Source organism: Ahaetulla prasina, chromosome 1 (assembly GCF_028640845.1).
Source record: "Ahaetulla prasina isolate Xishuangbanna chromosome 1, ASM2864084v1, whole genome shotgun sequence".
NCBI lineage: Eukaryota > Metazoa > Chordata > Lepidosauria > Squamata > Colubridae > Ahaetulla > Ahaetulla prasina.
This window is the reverse complement of record NC_080539.1, coordinates 174857683-174881564: the sequence shown is the minus strand read 5'-3', so window position 1 is coordinate 174881564 and position 23882 is coordinate 174857683. Positions and strand designations below refer to the sequence as shown.

Here is a 23882-nt window from a genome sequence, read left to right as displayed (position 1 = left end):
CCAGAAGCTCCAATTTCTTTTGGCATTATTTATTTATTTATTTATTTATTTATTCATTTGCCAAGTACATATTAGATAATATATATAAGTATAAGCATGAATTGAATACATAAAGTGAATATAATTAAAGGGAACATTAGGACAGGGGCGGTAGGCACGCTGGTGCTCTTATGCACGCCCCTTACAGACCTCTTAGGAATAGGGTGAGGTCAACAGTAGCCAGTCTAAGGTTAAAATTTGGGGGGGGGGGTTATTTGCTATTATTAGAATTAGTATTATTAAGACTTATAAGGCTGCCAAAACAAAAAGACTCACGGCAATGGACAGAGTTTAAAACATCACATTTTAAACCATGTATCTTGTCTAGTTGGCAGTTTCAATGAGGAATCTATCAAAGAACTCTTCTAATCACCAAGGGCAATCGGTCCCTGGGCCTGACACGAAAAGGCAACAAGAAGTGTTAGCCTCAGTGGAACAGCACAGTGAGCAGTTGGGGAGCATTTAACATAATTATTTCTTATTTAATCTCAGGTGTTTCCCTTCCTCTGCAGATTCCTTGTATCATGAAATCATGCCCTCCATGGTTCCCCCTCAGGGTTCTGGCTGGTTCCTTTCAATATAATGTGTTTCACTGCTGTGAGAGGCCAAAGAGAGAATTAGGAAAGATAAACAAATGAAGATAATTAGGTGATGCAAACAAGCTTTAATTCAGAGTGTTTATCCAGAACAAAAGTAGTTCCTTCCTCAGGGGAAGGTTATCCCATCGATAACGAAAAGAAGGCAGCCTTGTGTTGCTAATTTCAGCTTCAAAAGAAGTATTTGATGCCTGCATTGCAATGTTACCTCTTTTAGATTGTACTGGAAGAAGATTAAAACAGGCAAATGCCCTTAAGTAATCAGTTTGCCTAATTTCTCATGCCTGCCTTTCTCCATCAGGTAATAACATCTGAGGAAGTAGGGTGTAGTGGGGAAAAAAAAAGAACATAGCTTCTCCCCTACACAGTTCAATTTTCTCTCCTTTCCCTCATTGCAAAAACTTTTTTCTAGCTGTCTTTTTACAGCTGTCACGTAATCACTGTGTGGTGAAAAATTTGGGACCTCTGAATTGCTAAAAACCAACTTTGTCAAACAAATGTGAAATTTTTTGACACACCTGAAAAATGAATTCAGTCCAGCCTCATTTATATCCCCCCTATCCATTTTTTTTATTACAGTCATATATGGATTTGTGCATACCTTTTCCTAACTACCGTTATCTTTATAGTAAGTTACCAGCTGTACGCTGATGATACCCAGCTGTACTTTTCCACCCCGGGCCACCCCAACGAAGCCATCGAAGTGCTGTCCCGGTGCCTGGGAGCTGTACGGGTCTGGATGGGGAGAAACAGACTCAGGCTCAATCCACCCAAGATGGAGTGGCTGTGGATGCCGGCACCCCCGTACAGTCAGCTGCAACCGCGGCTGACTGTTGGGGGCGAGTCATTGGCCCCAACAGAAAGGGTGCACAACTTGGGTGTTCTCCTGGATGGACGGCTGTCGTTTGAAGATCAGTTGGCAGCCGTCTCCAGGAGAGCCTTTTACCAGGTTCGCCTGGTTCGCCAGTTGCGCCCCTTTCTTGACCGGGATGCCTTATGCACAGTCACTCACGCTCTTGTCACTTCTAGTCTGGATTATTGCAATGCTCTCTACATGGGGCTACCCCTGAAGTGCACTCGGAGGCTTCAGTTAGTCCAGAATGCAGCTGCACGGGTGATTGAGGGAGTCACACGTTGCTCCTGGGTAACACCGCTCCTGCACAGTCTGCACTGGCTACCTGTGGTCTTTCGGGTGTGCTTCAAGGTATTGGTTACCACCTTTAAAGCGCTCCATGGCTTAGGGCCCGGGTACTTACGGGACCGCCTGCTGTTACCTTATGCCTCCCACTGACCCATACACTCACACAGAGAGGGTCTTCTCAGGGTGCCGTCCACCAAGCAAAGTCGGCTGGCGGCCCCCAGGGGAAGGGCCTTCTCTGTAGGAGAACCTACCCTCTGGAACAAACTTCCCCCTGGTTTACGTCAATTACCTGACCTTCGGACCTTTCGCCGTGAATTGAAAACGTACTTGTTTATTCAAGCGGGACTGGCTTAACTTCTTAAATTTTAAATTTTTTGAATTTTAATAATTTTAACTGGGGTATTTTATCTTTGGGGTCAAATTTGACGGTTTTAATTTTTGGCCAATTATATAATATGTTATTTTAACTGTTATTTTAATTTGTATATTGCACTGTTTTAATCTGGCTGTACACCGCCCTGAGTCCTTCGGGAGAAGGGCGGTATAAAAATCTAAATAATAAATAAATAAATAAATAAAGTTATTTCCAGAGCAACTGAGGCAGAAGAGATAATGCAGTTGAGTATAGTGGTGCTTTCTTTCACTAAGAATATGGAATCAGACAAATATTAAGAGTTGGATACATCAACACTGATCACCCCACCAGAACCCCTCATAAATATATATCCTAACTCTTACTTATCTTGAATTTCTCAATCATTTTTCTATGATCAGCATTGAATCAGCTGACTGTAGCTATTACTTTAATTTCCCACATGGATTTATCACAGCATCTTATTTATTTTTATTTATATTTGTCACAACATTATATACAAGCACATATAATGAAAGAAAAACAGTAGGACAGGAATGGTAGGCACTTTGGTGCACTTATGCACGCCCCTTATAGTCCTCTTAGGAATGGGGGTGAGGTCAATGGTAGACAGTTTTTGGTTAAAACTTTTGGGAGTTTGAGAAGAGACCACAGAGTCAGGTAGTGTGTTCCAAGCGTTGACAACTCTGTTAAAAAAGTCATATTTTCTGCAATCAAGATTGAAGCAGTTAACATTAAGTTTGAATCTATTGTTTGCTCTTGTGTTATTGCGATTGAAGCTGAAATAGTCTTTAACAGGAAGGACTTTGCAATAGATGATTTTGTGTGTTAAACACAGGTCATGTCGGAGTCGGTGGAGCTCTAAATTTTCTAATCCCAGGATTTCAAGTCTGGTGGCATAAGGTATTTTGTTGTTTACAGAGGAGCGGAGAACTCTTCTTGTAAAATATTTCTGGACTTGTTAAATTGTATTAATGTCAGAGATGTGGTATGGGTTCCAGACAGGTGAGCTGTATTCAAGAATGGGTCTTGCGAATGTTTTGTATGCTCTGGTTAGTAGTGTAGTGTTTTTGGAAAAGAAGCTACACAAAATTAGGTTTACAACTCTTAGAGCTTTTTTGCTATGTAGTTGCAATGGGCTTTGGCACTTAGAGCATTTGATATGAAAACTCCAAGGTCTTTTACAGGGTGGGGGTCATCAATAAGGTAATGTCCATCAAGCTTGTACTTAGTGTTTGGGTTCTTTTTTCCAATATGTAAGACTGAGCATTTGCTGGTTGAGATTTGGAGTTGCCAAGTTTTAGACCAATCGGATACAAAGTCAAGGTCTTTTTGAAGGGTAGAAGTATTGTTGGTGGTGTTAAATAGTTTGACATCGTCGCAAAGAGAACACAATAACTTGAGATATGGTCACAGAGATCATTTATGTATAGTATGAAGAGTGTTGGTCCAAGAATGTTGCCTTGAGAAATGCCACTCTTGACAGGAACAGGATTTGATAGAGCATTGCCAATTTTGACCACTTGTTGTCTGTTTGATAGGAAAGCAGTTATCCAATTGTGAAGAGATCCTGAAATGCCGTAGGATTTTAGTTTTAGGAGAAGTTTATCATGTACTACTGAGTCAAAAGCTTTGCAGAAGTCTATGTAGATTGCATCTATTGCTTTGCCTTGATCAAGATTAGTAGTCCATATGGTTTTGCAGTGGAGAAGTTGTAAGTCACATGATAATTTTTTTCTGAAACCAAATTGTTTATTAGAGAGTAGGTGGTTTGTTTCAAGGTGGAGGGTAATGGATTGGTTGATGATAGATTCCATTACTTTGCAGGTGATGCAGCATAGAGAGATTGGTCTGTAGTTTTCAACTAGGCTGGGATCTTCTTTTTTGAAGATAGGGATGACTGTGGCTAGAGACAAAAGTTTGGGAAGGGAACCAGTCGTGAAAGCTTTATCAAAGATTATGCTTAGGAGTTCTGCTATATTAGTGGAGAGTTTTTTTAAGAAGTATGCACATAGTCCATCAGACCCAATAGATAAAGATGGTTTCAGTTTGCAAAGAGCTTTTTCAACATTATCTTCTGTGAAGTCTATATGTGTTAAGTCGTTGTAATCATTGTTTGTACAATTGGGGAATGTTGGATATGTGCCATCACTGTTAACGAATGTGAGCCAAAGAATGTGTTAAAGAGGTTTGCTTTAACTGTTTCATCATTACATTCTTTGCCGTTTTTTTAGTGGTGGGATGGATCTTGTTTCTTTAAGTTTATTGTTCACAAAATTATAAAAAGCACGATTGGAATTTGTGCGCAGAAGGTCTTCTTCTTGCTTTGTGTGGTAAATGGTGCATTCAGTTTTTATTTGGTTGCAAATATTTCTGTAGCGGTTTTTGAAGTTTGCTACATGGCCCTTTTTGTTTTTTCTCCAGAGGGATTTTTTTTTTTGGATTGAAGTTTTTTTATTGATATGGGTAATTTTTTATTATTATTATTATTTTGGTGGTGATTTGTGGTACGTATAGTTTGATGACTCTATTGATTTCAAGTAGGAAAACTCTGTAGTGGTCTTCAGCAGTGATACAGGTTGAGAATAGATTTTGCCAGTCAAGAGATGAGAGGTCGTTGTTTATAAGGTTATTTTATGGTTATAGGAATCTAAAATGAAAGCAGTTAAGCCCCACACTGTCATGCAAGTAGCATCCTCAGGATTTTATCAGAATGAAAAAGGCAGCACTGGAGTGGGACACACTAGCAATATTGTGACACACATAGAAATGGACCAGGGCTTCTGCCATGATGCTATTGGCATCACTCCAACCCCTCTCGTCTCCTTCTGGATGCTGTGCCTCCTAGTTAAATTTGGAAAAGAAAGAAAGAAAGGAGGGAGGGAAGGAGGGAGGGAGGGAGGGAGGGAGGGAGGAAGGAAGGAAGGAAGGAAGGAAGGAAGGAAGGAAGGAAGGAAGGAAGAAAGGAAGGACGAGCTAAGTTGGAGCAAATTCCAGACCTTTAGGCTAGACCAGAATATTAAAAACAAATGAACGAATAAATGAATGAATGAATGAAAATACTGAAAGGCAACAGTGGCAACCACCTCTATCTGCCACCGAGAAAACTACATGGCTGTGTTCATACAATCACTCGGAAGTGAATTCAGATCAAGAGAGTTTTCAACTTTTAAAAACTCTGGCGTTCAGTTCTGATCTGAAAACTGCCCAATTGGGCTCACTTTCCCCAGATTCCTGAACTCCATCCCTCTGGTGCTGGGAAACTTCTCTTTCAACTACTTACAATTGTTGTGGGCCTCTGCTCCCACCCTTCTCCAGCTTTTCTCTCTGGTTCTCAAAATGCAGAGGCTGTTTCTGGTTACCACTGGAAGGTGAAAGAGGAGGATCTTTTGACAATCTGAGGTTATGTTTCAGAAATCAAGCCACGGCAGTCAAAGCAAGGTCTAGCAGGCAGCCCTAGTGAGCTCCGGCTTCAAATTCAATATTTTTCTTGGGTTAAGTATAACAACATAAAAGTAAGAGTCGGAATACGATAACTGTTCGTTTTTATTTTTCTCCGAATGGGACTTTCAGAGGATGATGCTGTTTATTATTTTATATAAACAGCTTGAGAGAGCTGACCTGACCAAAAAAAAAAAAAATGGCATAGAAGTTGTTTAAATAAATAAAGTAGGCACAGTTCTTAATTTTTCCTGATGTCATTGTTAAGACCGTAACAGGCCACAGACAGAGCTAAACATAACTCCATCCCCAGAAAGGTCTATTTTCCCCTTTTTAATTACAAGCAGATTGACGAACAAGTTTTGAGCAATTCAGAGGCTCACATAACATACAGGGGAGCTGCTGGCAACATTGGTCTGAGTCAGACTTGGTGATAAACTTCAGGGCGACAAAAACCCTGATTCTTAAAGCCCTCGCACAACTCCCTCAGAGATAAAATTGGAGCCAGGAAAGGTTTTCTAGCTGGTTTCACAGAGGTTTTTTTTTTCCCTCTTTTTTAATTGCTTGAATCTTCACAACCACTTGAGTATTGCTGGGGAGAAAAATTCTTGCAAATAAATTGCTCAAAAAACATCTTTGCATCCCTGTTAAAATCACATTATTGGTTACCAAATATAATTACATTTTGGCCTAAAAATTGCTTGGCAGGAAACTGAAAACCTGGTATTCTGTCTTAATATTTACTTAATGGCATTCAGATTATTAAATTAATGGTTAATGCATCTGAAGGCTGCTCTGGTGCCTGTAAAACATTTGTTATTAAAACAACTTTCAATTAAACACTTCTGCATTGATATAATTTAATGTTCTTGCCAAATGACTGAAACGCTCTTGTAAATTACCCAGACAAGAAAGATTGAATGTTAAAAATGTTTATAACAAATATAGCAAACACAGCCAGACTTTGAGTATTTTTCTTTTTTAAAAAGTTTGCCAGGCTGATCTGTCAAAGAACCATTAAAAATCTAGCTGCATTGACTGTTTTGAAACATTTATCACCCAGGCTGTTTTATTATTATTTGCTTTTTATGGAAAAATGTGTTAAAATGTGTAAGTGCTAAGAATAAATACAAGTATAAGCAAGACAACTCATATGGTTACACCCTTGTTTGAAAAGGGGCTTACAATCAGTTATGTATATCAACAGGCTTGTGGATCATAAAAATTTCAAAGAACCAATTGCCATTTATTAATTTCATGGATGAAAGAAAAATGTGTCATTAATCACTATTGTTTGATATAATTTTAATAAATGATAATGGATAGCAACTATTATTAAGGTTTTGGATTTATGGAGCCATTTTATAAACTGTTAACATGCATTTTAACAATAACATTGATGATATTTCAAAACTGATTTGCTAAAAATGCTTTTCTTCAAATCCGTCTGTATTGTTTTCTTTGCAATGATGCCATCTTGGTTTCCCATAGCATTCAGTACTTTAGTTCTTTGGAAATGTCTTCAGTAAGTTTGGATTGAATTGAAGATAGTTTATCTCAACTGGTCACCAATTTTGGAGTTTCATTCCTCTCATTGTCCAGTATGAAAAAACACAAATGATTCCAATTTGTGTATCTTGCAGTATGATGAGTTCATTTTTCGGGCAAGCTATGACTTTCTGAGGAGAAAGTATCTGCCCATTTTAGGAGAAATAGATGCACTGATTTTGATTATAGTTTGTTTTGATTTAATTAATTAATTAATTAGTTAACACATACATAAATACCTTCCTGTAACATTATAAGTATACTTATATACTTATAAAGTATATAAGTAACTATTAGTAGTCTTTTTTGTGGTTAATGATATCAAATGGCATAGAGATCGATAGTGATTTTTTTTAAACAGAGCAAAGGCACTTGCCATGACCAACTCATTATGGGACAACTCACCATGACAAACTCATTGCAGGACAACTTGCTGCAGGACAATTTAATGCTGTATTAGTTGTTCAATTCAGTTACTTTTATTACTGGTGACCACAGTTTCATCAAAATTATTGTAACTCTTGCATTTCTGGATTGATTTTATTATTATTGGCTGTGGTTCCATTGAAATTAATTACATTTCTGTATTTCTTGATTTGTCCCATGGCAAATTGTCCTGTGGCGAGTTGACCACAGTGAGTTGGCCTTGGCAAGTTGGCCACAGTGAGTTGGCTATGACAAGTTAGCTGTGGCAAGTTGTCCCATTCTGTCATAGGAGATCTTGATCAGTGTTGCTCTGTAATACACTGACGGGCTCCATTTCATGGTCAACCCTAAATGACCACTTCTTGCTACTAACATCAAATCAATGAAGTACATAAAGGTGAAAAAAGATGAAATCAAAATATAATATTTTCCAGCTCATACCTGAGCTTTGTTTGTACTTTTACAATGGTTGGTTGCACAGCCAGATGTTTGGATTGGATTTGGCATTTTTATTCACCCATCAAGTTCTTCCCAAGGATTTGCAATAGGCAGATGTTGTCTGATGGTGCTAAAAGTATTTTCTCAGGATGTAAGATGTTGCAAGCAAAGCTGCCTTTGACTAATGGTGATTTTATCAAAAGAATGCATAAGTGGTATCAATCGTAGTAAACATCTTCAGTGCAATTTCAAAACATCTGAAGCTTCTGCCTGCTAGGTTTTAATTGTACTGGTCATGTAATGCTTTGCTTTGCCATGTCTATTTCCTATTCTTTATTTGGTCTTCTTATAGGACAGTTTGGTCTCTTGGGTATTTAGTAAGCTTTCATGTGGGTACCAGCTTCAGTTCATTTTCTTCTCTGTCCTTCAGATAGTCTTTCTTTTTTCTTTTTCAACTATCTGCTGTATTTGCAACATTCCATATCTACATAGGCTCTTTGTAAGCAGAGTCTGTCAACATCATTGCATTGAGGAAGGGTATGATTCATTATTATTATTTTTCTGATCTCCCTCTCCAGCTCTTTTAAGTCTTGAGTTTAGTCCACTATTCCAGGTGTGTATCTAATGACTGGAACTGTTCAGGTATTAATTGCTTTGATGGAATTTCCTCCATTGATTTTGGACTTTAAATTTTTTTTTTCATTCTCTTGATGTATTCACTTCTAACCTTCTTCTTGACTTAGTTGTGCCTGATATTATCAGCTTGAAGGATGCCCAGGTATTTGTAGTAATTGTATTTATCCAGATTTTGATGGATGTTATTTCCATAGGGTTTCTTGAGTCATTCCATTTCACTATTTTTATCTTTGTTGATGGTAAGGATGGTACATTTGTCCAGTCCAAACTCCTTTGCAATATCTTGACCATATATACAGATAGTGTTGAGTAGTGATTCTTCGGTTTTAGATGATGTTTTTCTACACAGCTTCACATAAAAAGGTGAGATTGCCTGGCAGATGTTTTTGATCTATCTATCACCTTTATCCAAGCTGCATTCTTGTTGTATTTATTTGGGTTATCCCAAAGATGCATCCAGAGTTGCACTGTTTCTTTTTTATGAGGTATTGACTAGTTCACTGCAGTCTCTTCATTGATAGATTGGTAAAAATGTTTCTGATTTAACTGAAATTGGAGGTTTAACTATGGTGCATAATTTGAGCTTCATGTCGCCTGAACCAGTTGGCTATAAATCTTATTCTCTGCTGTATTATTTTCAGTGCTTCCTTAACCTTCCTTGTTTCTGGGTGATATTTCTTGATTAGATATTCTTTGGTCTTCTTGTTCTTCAGCTTCATTTCTTTCATCTGTTCTAACTTGCTTGCATATGATCTTAGCATGCTGATCTTATTCTCCAACCTGATCTTCCATTTTGGTTATCTCCTGTTTGGCTTTTTTCCCTTTATTTGTATCCCATGTATTCAGTTATAATTGCAGCTGTGCTATACATTTTTTTGGTTTATTTCTTGTAGTGACCTGATACTTATGTTTGATATTACAGTATTGGTATTTTTTAATATTTGTGCTAGCTGTTTCTTTGTACCTAAAACTCCCTGTCTCCCAATTTTTAGCCTAGTACAATAATCACCACACCAAGCTCGATTTCACAACTATTATATTAAATAAATTTTAGGAAATCTCTGTGCCTTTTAGAGAAATTGTATACATTTATTAAGGTAAAGGTTCCCCTCGCACATACGTGCTAGTCGTTACCGACTCTAGGGGGAGGTGCTCATCTCCGTTTCAAAGCCAAAGAGCCAGCGCTGTCTGAAGACGTCTCCATGGTCATGTGGCCAGCATGACTCAATGCCAAAGGCGCACGGAATGCTGTTACCTTCCCACCAAAGGTGGTCCCTATTTTTTCTACTTGCATTTTTATGTGCTTTCAAAACTGCTAGGTTGGCAGAAGCTGGGACAAGTAATGGGAGGTCACCCTGTTACACGGCAGCACTAGTGATTCGAACCGCCAAGCTGCCGACCTTTCGATCGACAAGCTCAATGGTGATTGTGTTGAGCTGAAAGATAAACAGACTATGCTTCTTTCCCAACAGCAAATACTCAAGACAGCAAGAGGAATCAGAATGACAAAAGCCATGTAAGGCTTTTCCCTTTTGTACATATGTCATATGTAAAAAAAAGTGGAGCTTGTTATGTGATATCATGATGCTGCTTCTACTATATAGGTCTTGAAGATATCCTACCTTATGCTATTATAGTATATAAGGCTTTACATGTTACCTAGTGCTACATTAAAGCACCTCTTAATCTGAAATGTTTCTGAGGTTTAAACAGGAATGGAATCAGCAAGAATCTTTGGCTCTTATTTTTAATCAAAAGAAACCCCCCCCCCAAAAAAAGAGAGAGATTAAATTACTTCTCCAAATGGCATACTGCTACAATGCACCTTGGAGACTGCTTTAGTGACTGAACCATTCAAATCTCACCCAATCTGCAGCTGCTTGTGTTTGTGTTGAACCACTTCCTCCATAAGGCAGCATTGTTATGTCAGCAACATCCCCCTACCTCTGATCTCATCCTCAGCAATTTATTTTGCAGAAAATGCAAAAGTCGCCCCAGCAGGATCCCAGAGGTGCAGAGTAACTTCAAGACAACTTTCTTGTTCGGTTCTTACTTGTTGATGTTATTGATGTCTTTTCCTTCAGCTGCTTTCTTTTCCAATGCCCCTCCCACTGAGATGGACAGAATGTGGGTCACTTAAATTCCTCTGTCTGTTTGGAGGACTGGACAGACATCATTATGTGTCACGAGAGATGAATGTCGCTGCCTGTGACAAGAGCAGCTGCTTCCCCAGCAGGAGAACTAACTGCTCCCTTGCTGACTGTGGCACTTCATTTCACCTGAAGTAAACTTAGCCTTTGTTCTCTACTTTATGAACTGTTACTAATTTACAGTATCCCAGTGGGGGCGCTATGCTTACATCCATGAACTTATAGTCAAAAGAGGGAGAAGCAATCGAGGAACAAAAGTTTGGTGAGAACTGCTTAATCCAGCATGACTCTACTTATAAAAGTCACCTTTATAGAAGGATAGATTCATTGGCGTTTTTCCATTCTTTCTCTCTCCTCCCTGCTTTTTCTTTAAAAAAGCAAATTAAATTTTGCATTTGAGACAAGTCAGAAGACCATTCTGAGATGATACAGGATCTCTGTTTTTACAAGAGTTCCGTCAAAACCTCATTTTCATTTCTTTATTATTATTTTTTTTAAAAATACATTTCTCATAGGAGCTTAAGCTTTTCTGTTTTGTTACATTTTCAAAACTAAATAACCAGAACCTGAGTTAATTCCGATTGAAAACATAGAGACTCCTAAACTGAGTTCTGGAGACACTATGTTTCTACTAAAGTGTCATGAACCCTAATCTTAATCAAGTTTCAGGTGGTGAGAGTAGAATTACTTTTTTAATTATTGAGGATACTGTGAGTGTGATAGCTTTGTTTCATGGAGCTTGTTTAAAAAACATTTGCTAAGGTAAATTGCGAACCAAATAACTTTGGACACTGAAGAATGTAGAAATGTAGGAAAAGCAGAAGGAAGGAAGGTGATACTTTGGAAAAGGGGAGAGAGAGAGAGAGAGAGAGAGAGAGAGAGAGAGTTATATATAGATATATATCTAAAATTGCTTGGTTCACATTTTATTTTAGCAAATGCTTTTTAAACTATCACATACACACACACACATACACGTGTGTGTGTGTGAAATTTATTAGATTTACTGGCTAATAACTATTTAATGGAATCAGAGGAAATATTCTTGAGCTGGATCAGGGACAGACCTAGATGAACCCATTCAAGGAAAATAAAACTTTTTGGAGAAAACTCTCAATGGTCTCAAGCTGATGCTTTGCCATCAAGGCTTGCTTCCTTCATCACCTTTTATTTACCAGCCATATTTTTTTCTTAAATTGGATTCCTCTGTCTATTGGCATCAGAACTCCCTTACCAGCCTTCCTTGGGCTTGCACTTTAATTCTCAACCATTATCACCCCAACAAAGTATCTGGTATCTAATGGGGATATTTGAGGGGGGGAAAATAAACACACATATCAGTATTATAAAGATTTTATACAACTATATGGTGTAGATTTGCTGTTACTACATTAACTACCTTTTTTCTTTTTCTTTTACTACTTTATATTTTCTTTCTTTACTGCTTTTTTATGTTTCTATAATTTTAAGGCTTTATAAAATCCTCTTATAATAAAAAGTGCTCTATAAAATATCTTTCCTTAAACCACAAAGGCCTTCCACTCCAGCTCTTTGGTGACTTATGGGAAGGAGATGTTTGAATTTCCAGTATGTTAGATTGTACACAGGCATGTGTTGCCTGAACAAAAGTCTTGAGATTGTACAGTATATATGTAAGATTTCCTCTTTGGACTGACTTTCTTATATTCTGCAGAAAATGTTAAAAACAAAGTGTTGAACATGGAGCCAGTAAGAGGCTGCTGCCTTTTAACCATTTTCCATCATATTCAGCTAAAGTGATGAAAAATAACATGTGACTAGTATTTTTGGTACTGAATGTTTGCTGGCTTATTTATTTGCAGTCTTGACACATGTCCTCATTCCTGGAGGAGAGGTTCTCAACAACTGAAAATATGCAAACACATGAGCATGCTGTATGAAGGACATTGGCAAATTTAGTTTGCCAATTATGGACTATTTAGAAATTAATATAAACAGCCTGTTTGGTGTAGTAGTTATGGTCCCAGGCTAAGAACTGGGAGACTATGAGTTCTAGTCCTATCTTAGGCACAAAGCAAGTTGGATTACTTTGGACCACTCACTCTCCCTCGGTTATAGAAAAGAAACAATAGCAAATCACTTCCAAAATCTTGCCAAGACAATTGGGACTCACCAGGAATCAAAAATTGACTTGAAGAAAGAAAGGAGAGAGAGAGGGGAAAAAAAGTTTTAAATACTATATATTCAGAATATTTTGAAGTATTGGATGAAACCCATTGTTGCTCTAATGATTGAAGGGTAAGACATTTGGTTTTAAAAAAGTTTAAATAAGGTTATTCTGATCTGGTTATTGCACCAGATATGGATATTTGGATACAACTAAAAATAGTACCATTAAAGTTTTACTATAATGTGTATTTGGAATATCAAAATCATAAGAAAAACAATCATAATGAACTCCACAGTGATATTTTTGTATGTCATTCTTTTCAAGGGCTTACATAAATTCAGCCTTTGGAATCACAGGCTGGGTCCCAGGGTGCCTAAACATGCTAGGAACTTCAATTCATAAGAAGAGAGTCAGATTAATGAAAAACAAAGGACTAGCAAGTATATAAATTCTAAGTTTTTTGGAAAACCAGCTTCCAGATATAAATACTTTGGGATGGTGGAGGGGGAGCAGGGAATGGTGACCTTTAGGGGGGAAAAACATGGACTCAATTTGATTAAAATACTCATATATCTTATCCATTAAAACCATCTGCTCCTGTGGATGCTATTGTAATTCAAGAACTTCTTTTAAAAGATTTTTAACTAAAGATTTACTTTGGAAAAACTAAAAAGGAATGCAACAAGAAAAGAGCAATTACCTCATTACTCTCGTGATCTCACTTGTTACTATCGGTCCATCTCCATTTTATAAAAGTCCAAAAGCTGTGTAGAAAACCGAGAGACCTCTCAGGGATAGATAAATTGGCAAAAGGCAGGAATTATCCAGAAACCGCACTACAAATGAGTCATCTGTAATTTGTTCCATCTCCTCCTTTAGAATTAATTTTGTGTTTGGGGCCTTAGAGCACAGATTAAGAATCTCATAAATATTACACAACTCAAAGCCAGTGCAGACAAAAACCCAGACCAGGACCAAAATAGGATAAAAATATTTCAGATAGATCTGTGAAATGATCTAGCTTGCTTTCAAGAAATAATTTACTTCATAAAAACTGTCTTTTTTAAGAAAAAGGACTCTTACTAGGGTAGAATTCTTTTCACACATAAAGTTCAGAGAAATTCTTTCATCAATCAAATGTAACATCAACATCAACTAAATTTTATTGCCTGGAATGTTAATTTTTAAGGATCATGCATAGATATATATACATATAGACAGGAATTCCAAATTAACTGAAGTAATTCAAGCATATTCCAGAAAAATCTGAGTTGATTTGAGCAACTCCAAAGCAGCCTAGGTTTGCCAGGTAAAAGATTTCAAAAGTATCAAGATACTTGGTATTTTTGCCCCAGAGCATCTCTCTCTCTCTCTCTCTCTCTCATTCTCTCTCTCTCTCTCTCTCTCTCTCCCCCCCCCCCTCCGTATATTGCTGTCCATTGAATAAAACAAACAAAACAAAATTCTTTGATACAAAACTCTTTAGGTTGGCATCTTTTGAGTAGTTTGAATTTGCCCATCCTCATAAAGCTCAGTGGGGTCAAAAATCTGACTTAATTTTTTTGTTTATACATCATACCAAATTCAGCCAGATTCATTAAAATGTTGGCTTAAAGGGAGAAAAATATTAAAAACAAAACATAGAAAAACACTTATTAAAACATGACATAATTAGGACTAAAAGTATGTACAACAAATAATGTAACCACTCAGCAATCCACAATCAACAGTATAACAGTAAACTTTAGTACCATGCATTATATTAATAAATAATTAACTATTTTAAAAAATATAGTTCACAGCATGCAATTTATTTGTTAATTTTTTTAAAAATTATTTATATAGATGGCCAACTCAAATTCCCAAATCTGGGCAGCAGATACTAAAAAAAAACCCCAGAAAAGACTGAAAAGCAACACACATAAAAACAGCCGTCTGGGTAAAAACAAAATCATTGATCACAAATCAGCATAACTAATATATAGACAGCCACACCTCGTGATTCCCAGGCCCAGTGACAAAAGAAAATCTTTATGGCCTTATGGAAGGCTGACAGGATCAATCTAATCTCTGGGGAATAGTGTTCCAAAGGCTGAATGTCACAATTACATACAAAGCAATACTCCAGCACGAAAGGCCATCTTCCAGAAAGCCATCACAGTGTATGGTTAAACTATATTATAAAAGGGAGACTGTTCCACCATCGTATTTTTGTGATGACAGAGAAAATTTGTTTCCTGGCCTCAGTCCAATTTTATGCCATAAAATTCAGGTTAACCAGGATCTTCTTCCATGATAAATGCACTGAACAGGTTGATTCTGATTGGAGAAGGTGGTGCTAAAGATATTTTAGTGCCGAGCCATATAGAAAGTTATAGTTTAAAACCAGCATGTTGAATTGAAAAGTAGCATGGTATGACTATGCTTGAGGTGCATAGATCCACCATGATCCATGATCAACATTGACTAGATCCAAAGAGGGACTCTTGAGGAGGGAATATGCTGAAGCATCCTTCAAGATCTTAGACATTCCCCTATTACAATGGGGTATTCACCATCTCTCAGATCCAGTCAGATAAATTCCTTACCTGTCCTGGAAGGAGGCAGGTTGAACTCAATTCCAACCTAGGTTGCAAAGTATTACAACCTAGGTAGCAGAGGGTAAAAGGTTCTCCTTGAACATATGTGCTAGTCGTTCCTGACTCTAGGGGCGGTGCTCATCTCTGTTTCAAAGCCAAAGAGCCAGCGCTGTCCAAAGACATCTCCGTGGTCATGTGGCCGGCATGACTAAATGCCAAAGGTGCTCAGAACTCTGGTACCTTCCCACCAAAGGTGGTCCCTATTTTTCTACTTGCATTTTTTACATGCTTTTGAATTTCTAGGTTGGCAGAAGCTGGGACAAGTAACGGGAGAATATATATATATATATATATATATATATATATATATATATATATATATATATATATATATATATATATATATATATATATATATATATATATATAGGGTAGGTCATATCTATCCATTATTAGAGCCCATATACAAAAAGAGTACTAGCTAACATCAAAAGACATTGTCAAGGTTAAGACAAAACTGTCTTGTTGGGAAATGCTGTGCAAAACAGTCAGGTCATCCAACAAAATCTACTTATTTTTTCTTCTTCCGTAGTAAGTTCCCATCCCTAAAACCAAACTTTTGTTTGACACAATAAAATATGGAGGTTTATTTTTCTCTTCTTTTAATTCCTAGATGCTGTCAGTCAACCAAAGATTAGCCAAGTCTGGTGAACAGAACTCAGGGGCAATCATATCAAGAGCTGGGGCCTTCTTCTATTCTCAGGAGTTAATCAGGTAAGCAAAAAAAAAATAGTCACAATTTCCCTAGGAAATCCCCCAATTGCCACCAGATCCATAAGGCACCTGGGGCAAACCATCTATTCATCCCACATAGGTCCTAGATGAAAACCAGTCTCATTTAGGGAATGAGATTTTCTAATTAGGGCAAAGAACTAAGTATAATGGCCTCTGTATCTACATCATTCAAATAATCTAAGGCAAAGAAAGCCAGGCTATAATTGTTGAAATGTGTTACCTTGGACAATCTCATCACCATGAAACATGAAATCTTGAGTCTTCTCAGCCCCACTCCAGCCTGTAGATTGAAGTCATCTAACATAAAGTGAAGGGATTTCAATACCAATTCCAAGATAAGTTCCAGAAGTTCAAGTCGGAATCCCACTGGACAGCAAGATGTCCAATGCTCAGTTAGGCTTCCCTACATACTGTATTTGTGTAGTCTACATTAACAATTGCTGCATTAAGTTAATAAGGTATTTTTTTCTAGATGGTTGCCACCTTCTCCCCAGTTTTAGCATTTAGACACTTGTAGGAACTAATATAAGGCTCAGGGGCTCAGGGGCTCAGGGGCTCAGGGGCTCAGGGGCTAGGACGTTGAGCTTGTTGATTGAAAGGTTGACAGCTCAGCGGTTCCAATCCCTAGTGCTGCCATGTAATGGGGTGAGCTCCCGTTACTTGTCCCAGCTTCTGCCAACCTAGCAGTTTCGAAAGCACGTAAAAATGCAAGTAGAAAAAATAGGGATCACCTTTGGTGGGAAGGTAACAGTGTTCCATGCACTTTTGGCATTGAATCATGCCGGCCACATGACCCTGGAGACATCTTCAGACAGCGCTGGCTCTTCGGCTTTGAAACAGAGATGAGCACTGCCTGCTAGAGTCAGCAATGACTAGCACGTATGTGCGAGGGTAACCTTTACCTTTACCTTTAGGAACTAATACCTGGGAGGGGAGACTTCTGAGAGGGTGACACTGCTACCCTCCTGCAATCAGATTTAAGCTTATAGTAAGGTACACAAGGTCTTCTTGTTCACCTATCAAATCATGAGTGCACAAAAGCTTAGATTTGGCATTTGGCACCATTCAGAATCTGAGGACAAGATTCAAGATTCAAGATCATACGGAATTATCTTGAAGGACAGGAGGAAAAGCTGCTACTCAGGCAATGATCAGATAACCAGGGCCTGAGGCTGTTCCAAGAAATTAATATGAGAAAATGTTTCAAATGGGCTCATTCACATAAAAATAAAGTAAAAGAGGGAGAAGCACATCCAGGCACAAAATATTCTGTTATTATAGTTTTTACAATAAAAGTGATCCTGACCCATATGGCATTGGTTTCTAACTATGGCCTATCTTATAGAGTCATGGTGGTGCAGTGGTTAGAATGCAGTATTGCAGGCTAACTCACTGCTCACTGCCCACTGCCAGGAGTTCAGTCCTGACCGTCAAGGTTGATTGAGCTTTCCATCCTTCCGAGGTGGGTAAAATGAGGGCCCAGTTTGTTGGGGGAAATATGCTGACTCTGTAAACCACTTAGAGAGGGCTGTAAAGCATTATGAAGTGGCATATAAGTCTAAGTGCTATTGCTATTGCTTATAGGGTTGTCATCAGTAACTAATGATCCAAGGACCAAGTCTCAGGATTGAGGCCACAAAGCCTGAAGTAGGCATACGAACCAAACTTCCAGTTCCTTTTTCCTCCCCTTAGCACTTATTGAACATCACCCAGCTCCACCCAGCTTCTTGAATCTGGTCAACAAACTTAGCTCCTTCACTTTACAATGTCTCCATATAGTCTTATCCAGCTCTGTCATTTATGCACTTTTTTAAAATGCCCCATCTCTTAGAATGATATCCCTCTAAATGGCATATGCATATACCTGAAGAAACTGAACCTTTTCAGGGCAGTCAGAACTGTCCATGGTGGACATGGTGAAGCATTTGTGTGGAATAGAAATACAAAAGGGCAGAGCTTCATGGCATCATTTTGTCCTATCAGGGTCATCTATGCTTGGGCCAGCAGTCTCTTTTTCCATTGTAAGGGCTTTCATACCACTCTTCCTCCAGTCATCAATTATTGGATGCTCTTGCCTCATTCTGCTTCCTTGCCTCCCTGGCCTTTTTCTTGCCTTAATGTTTTTGCTTGTTTCAAGTCTTTTACTGTGAATAGTCAGTCTACTCAGTTCACACTACAGCTGAAGACTGGAGAATAGAAACGATGGTGTATGGAAGCACCTTAAGGATAGGTATCTAAACAAGTCATTACATTTTATTACATTTATTATTGAGGAAACGTTTGGGGTGAAGAGGTGTGGAAAAGAGAAGAGGTGATTAATTGTTTTGATGGGCAACTCTAGCAAGGAATCTAGCAAAAGAAACAATCACTGAATGATTGATCCAAGAGTCTCCAATCAAACTGCTTTATGTGAGAGGTAGAAATAATGTATCATACAGGACTAGGGTAGCATTTAGTGTTTTTTCCAGATTCATCCACCCAAGCCAAGGAATGTTAAAATAGATTATCAGAATAATAGAATAACAGAGTTGGAAGGGACCTTGGACATCTTCTAGTCCAATCCCCTGCCCAGGCAGGAAACTCTACACCATTTCAGACAAATTGCTGCCCAATCTCTTCTTAAAAACCTCCAGTGTTGGAGCACCCACAACTTTTGGAGGCAAGTTGCTCCACTCATTAATTGTCCTAACTGTTAGGAAATTTCTTCTTAGTTATAGGTTGCTTCTTTCCTTGATTAGTTTCCACCCATTGCGTCTTGTCTTGTCTTCAGCTGCTTTGGAGAATAGCTTGACTCCCTCTACTTTGTGGCAACCCCTGAGATATCTACTATCATGTCATCCCTACCCCTTTTCATTAAACTAGATTACGAGGAGTCTGTTGAGCTGGGATGAAATAACTCTAAGGAACTTTTGAAAAAAACTTTGGATGCTCAGATCTTTCCTTTTTGTTAACCATTCTGTCCATATTTTTTTTATTCTGTTAGTGGGCCAATGAACAAAGGGAAAAAAGCATGAGAGTGTTCTCATTCATCATAACTTTCTGATTACTACATACATAGATTTCTGATGTCTTCATCACTATTGTTTAAGAACACCTCTATGCTGAGTTCCACTGGAACATTTTTATCAATTTTATTTAATTTATCTATGTTGTTGGTAGGAGTTGAAAACAACTTGATGGCACATAATCAATCAATCAATCAATCATTTCATCAAACAAAATAGTAAACATGGTCTTTCTGAAACTCACCAAACTGAAAATGCTATTCTTGGGCAAAATGCCTGAAGGGTTAATCTTGTCTGCAAATATCATCCCTTTCTGCCAAGGTAAAAAGTTATTGATAATTAGGAACACTATTTTATATATTTATTGGATTTATAAAGCTGCCTAATTTTCAACTGACTCATAGTACAAAGTCCAGATATTCAGAAAATAAATTTATTTATTTTATAGCTGTGGTGGCATGGTGGTTAGAATGTGGTATTGCAGGCTAACTCTGCCCACAGCCACGAGTTCGATCCTGACCAGCTCAAGTTTGACTCAGCCTTCCATCCTTCTGAGGTTGGTAAAATGAGGACCCAGATTGTTTGTTGTGTCCCACTCCTCCGCTGATGGCCGGGTCGGGGATGTCCGTATCAAGCGTGCCTCTGCAGCTCTGCAGAACTCCTATCAGAGTTCTCAAGGCAGGCAGGAGACCAGGAAGTGACTTCAGCAATCCAAGTTAGACTTTGCCTGACTCAGAGAATGCCAGAAAGCAGATCCTTTATATAGGCCATGGGGTGTGGCTCCATGACTCAGCACTTATCCAGGCCTGCCCTCCTTCTTTTGCTGACGTCGCCTCTCAATTCTCCGGAAGCGAGGATCTCTCCAGCCTCCAGCTGTTGGTAATCTGAGCTCATGACTGGCTTCACATTCTTCAGGCTCACATGCTGTGGGGGAGGGGTTTAGTTGCTCCGTTTGCCTGGGCATGGTGCCAGGACTGGGGGCTGAAGGCACGTCAGGCCCTTCGTCTTGCTTGGCCTGTCCGGGCATGGTGCCAGGGCTGGGGCCTGGAGGCATGCCAGGACATTCTTCTGAACTATCAGTGTCCGGCAGGAAATAAGAGGGGCCCGGCTGCGGCAGGGGGAGCGGGCGAGACACAACATTGTTGGGGAAAATATGTTGACATTTGTAAACTGCTTAGAGAGGGCTGTAAAGCACTATGGAGTGATATATCGGTTTAAGTGTTATTGCTATTGCTATTATTTGTTTTAGTTGTTTAAAAAAATCTGTTTTCTTTAGAAAGTGTTACTTACCAAGGGAAAAAAGAGAAGCAGTTTGGGAAGGCTTTTTTTTTAATTCTTAAAAATAATTTTCCCCTTCCAACTCCCAATTGTTTTTCCTGTGACACACCAAATGTCTTTATATGGATCAATCTATTCTGAAATACAAGAATTCTGGAAGAATTCTAATAGAAAATTGTTACTGGGAGATAGTAAGCAGCCCTGCTCCCAAATTTTCTTGTAAGAGATTCATTATATACATGAGCATGTGCTTAAGTGTAATATGTAGTTCTGCCTACTGATAAATATAGGGCTACTTTGAAGATACGTGGTGAAGATTTCAGAAATCCTGAGTTTATCTTAAGAGAGTCTTGAGTGTTCTTGTTTACATTCATCAAACTTTGTCATGCTATGTTTTTTCTTCAATGGACTTGAATCTGTTTTTCATGGGTCACAACAAAATTGCAGGGGTATTTCCATCACAGATGTAAAAGTGCTATGCTTTTCTCAAAAAGGAAACAGAGCTTTATAAGACTGCCAAAAAGTTAACTGTCTATGGAAACTCTCAGCTATGCATTACCAATAAGTAATCAGCAATAAATCAGTTTGTTGTGGTATAGATGGTACCCTTATTTAGAAGAGATAATTTTTGTTTACAAATAGCTCTTGCCAGATCATTGGCGAGAAACTCTGAAAGAGAGAAGGAGAAAAATATTTTGCTTGTAGTCTCTCTGGGTCACTAGAATACATTTTCAGAATTTAAATCTAAGACTGCAATCTTATATATTCAGTATTTATACAGGAATAAATATCATTGAGAATAAGAGCATATAACATTCAGATACATAATATTGCACTATAATCTACCCTGGCTTTCCTTGCAGAGCCTTGAAAATATTGTATTTTCATTAATACAATAATGAAATGTATTACCATTATAGATTTATCATGGGCATCCATCCCTTATATTCAGTCCTTATATTCATCCCAATTATTCTATCATAAAAACATTCTTTTTGACTCATTTGAAAATATTAATATGTATTAAATATTAACAAGCAAAAGATTGGAGTAGAAAAATTATTCCCTCCCCAAATGTGTAGACACATCCAACTATCAGAAAGTTTGTCTATCTCTAGTTTAGGAAACTGCAGTAGCTATATTCACCTGCCATCCTTATCTATCATGAACATACTCTGGATTTACTCAATTATTTACTCAACTATTTACTGAATCTGCACTACTATTAATTTTCTCATAGTTCCCATCACCAATCTCTTTCCATTTATGACTGTATGACTATAACTTGTTGCTGGCAATCCTTATGATTTATATTGATATATTGACCATCAATTGTGTTGTAAATGTTGTACTTTGATGAACGTATCTTTTCTTTTATGTACACTGAGAGCATATGCACCAAGACAAATTCCTTGTGTGTTCAATCACACTTGGCCAATAAAAATTCTATTCTATTCTATTCTATTCTATTAAATTTGATAAGTCATCAAATAATACATACTGAGTTTATATCATATATTAAGCTAAAGTGGTTGGCTAGGTATCTTGTGTTGACAAGATACTTAGCCTACCAGTCTCTCTGCTCAGCTAAAGATGGTAGAAATTACTTGCTGTATTGGTGCTTTTATACCTAGCAGCAGTAACAGTGGTTATAGTGTTCCCTGCAGCTATAGGGGAAATCAGATACAATGTTGACTCCATGAAGTCAACAAATGGAATTCTAATACATTTCTCCTTTGGACAGGGTAAAAGACACTTCTTGTCTTTCAAACAGATGAATCATTTCAATATTGGGCTAGTCAGAAACCAACCAGCCTTCCTTCCTTCCTTCCTTCCTTCCTTCCTTCCTTCCTTCCTTCCTTCCTTCCTTCCTTCCTTCCTTCCTTCCTTCCTTCCTTCCTCCCTCCCTCCCTCCCTCCCTCCCTCCCTCCCTCCCTCCCTTCCCAAAGGTGCTTTTTCAAGAGGCAACTGGACTTCCTTAGGGTTTTTTTGAAGGTATTTTGCTTCTCATCCAAGAAGCTTCTTCAGCTCTCCAGTTACCTCTTGAAAAAGCACCTTTGGGACAACTATGACCTGGATGACTGAGAATCTCCATAGACTGACTTTCTTTCTTTCTTTCTTTCTTTCTTTCTTTCTTTCTTTCTTTCTTTCTTTCTTCCTTCCTTCCTTCCTTTCTCTCTCTCTCTCTCACTCTCACTCTCTCCCCCTCTGTGTCTTTCTTTCTTTCTTTCTTTCTTTCTTTCTTTCTTTCTTTCTTTCTTTCTTTCTCAAAAAGAAAGGAAGGGAAGAATCATCATCAGAATGCAACAACTTTTTGAGGTTTATAATCAGATGCAAATTCTCATGGGAAATAAACTCAATGGGTTTACTATAGAGTAAATGCTTTCCTTTCCAAATTCTGCTGTTCCTTCTCCAAGTAAACATTTGGTTTAGTTCTAAGCTTTGGTAAGTAAATTGTCCATTCTCCAAGTAATCTACTGATTTTTTCTCTCCTATTTCTTTGTTACAGACACTTGACAAGACGAACATAGAAGCTAGTGGATCCCACTGAGTTTGTTCTGTGTGCCATGGTGAATTACACTTTGTAACAGAGATATCCATGGTAAAGAAAGACAAAATACGAGTCATGATGCAGACATAGACCCTTACACACTCATGTGCAATTTTGTCATGTTGTGATTCAGAATGGACATTAATGCTTTAGAATCTCGAGGCGTTTCAATTTAAAGAAATCTTAGCCTGGATCAGGAGAAAAGCCACACATTATTTTGGTTGTTATTCATTCCAAGTCTCCTGGAAAGGAGGAAAAAAAAATCCTTGCCTGCAGATACAGTTGCTTCTAGCCGACCTTCCCCACTATGAAGGGGTCTGCATACGCTGCTCAGAGCCATTTATATAATGTAGTGCGTATGCAATATTCTGGCCATCATAAATCATGGATCTGAGCAGGTGAGGGAAATAACTTAAACTTTCCATTGTAATGTCCGTAAGGTTGAAACATGGAGAACAATTCTTCAGATGTGAATTGCATGTCATCTTTTTAGTTAGGAGTAAAAAAAACTAGGGAATAAAGTTCAGCGCGAAATGCTGGTGAATAATGGCACCTGTTTAAGTTATAAAGTGCAATCATGTTGTGGAGCAGATTGTTGTGCATTTATCAAAAAGTTGACGTCTGACACATATACTTTGCTTAGGGTTGTAAAGCTGAAGGGATGCATTACGTGACCTACTAAATGAAAGCTGAACCATGAAAAATGGCTAGTGGTATAGTTTCCCCATTATACCTGC

The 23882-nt window shown here is 38.1% G+C and overlaps 1 long non-coding RNA gene across 1 annotated transcript in view; it reads left to right on the top strand.

The window, feature by feature from the left end:
* The window catches only part of LOC131197757 (uncharacterized), a 94636-nt gene extending 71354 nt beyond the window's left edge, over positions 1-23282 (top strand). Inside the window, exons 2-3 of the long non-coding RNA XR_009155024.1 lie at positions 16190-16290; positions 23104-23282. This is a non-coding gene — a long non-coding RNA (uncharacterized LOC131197757). The remainder of the gene's footprint in view (positions 1-16189; positions 16291-23103) is intronic.
* Positions 23283-23882: the final 600 nt, after the last annotated feature.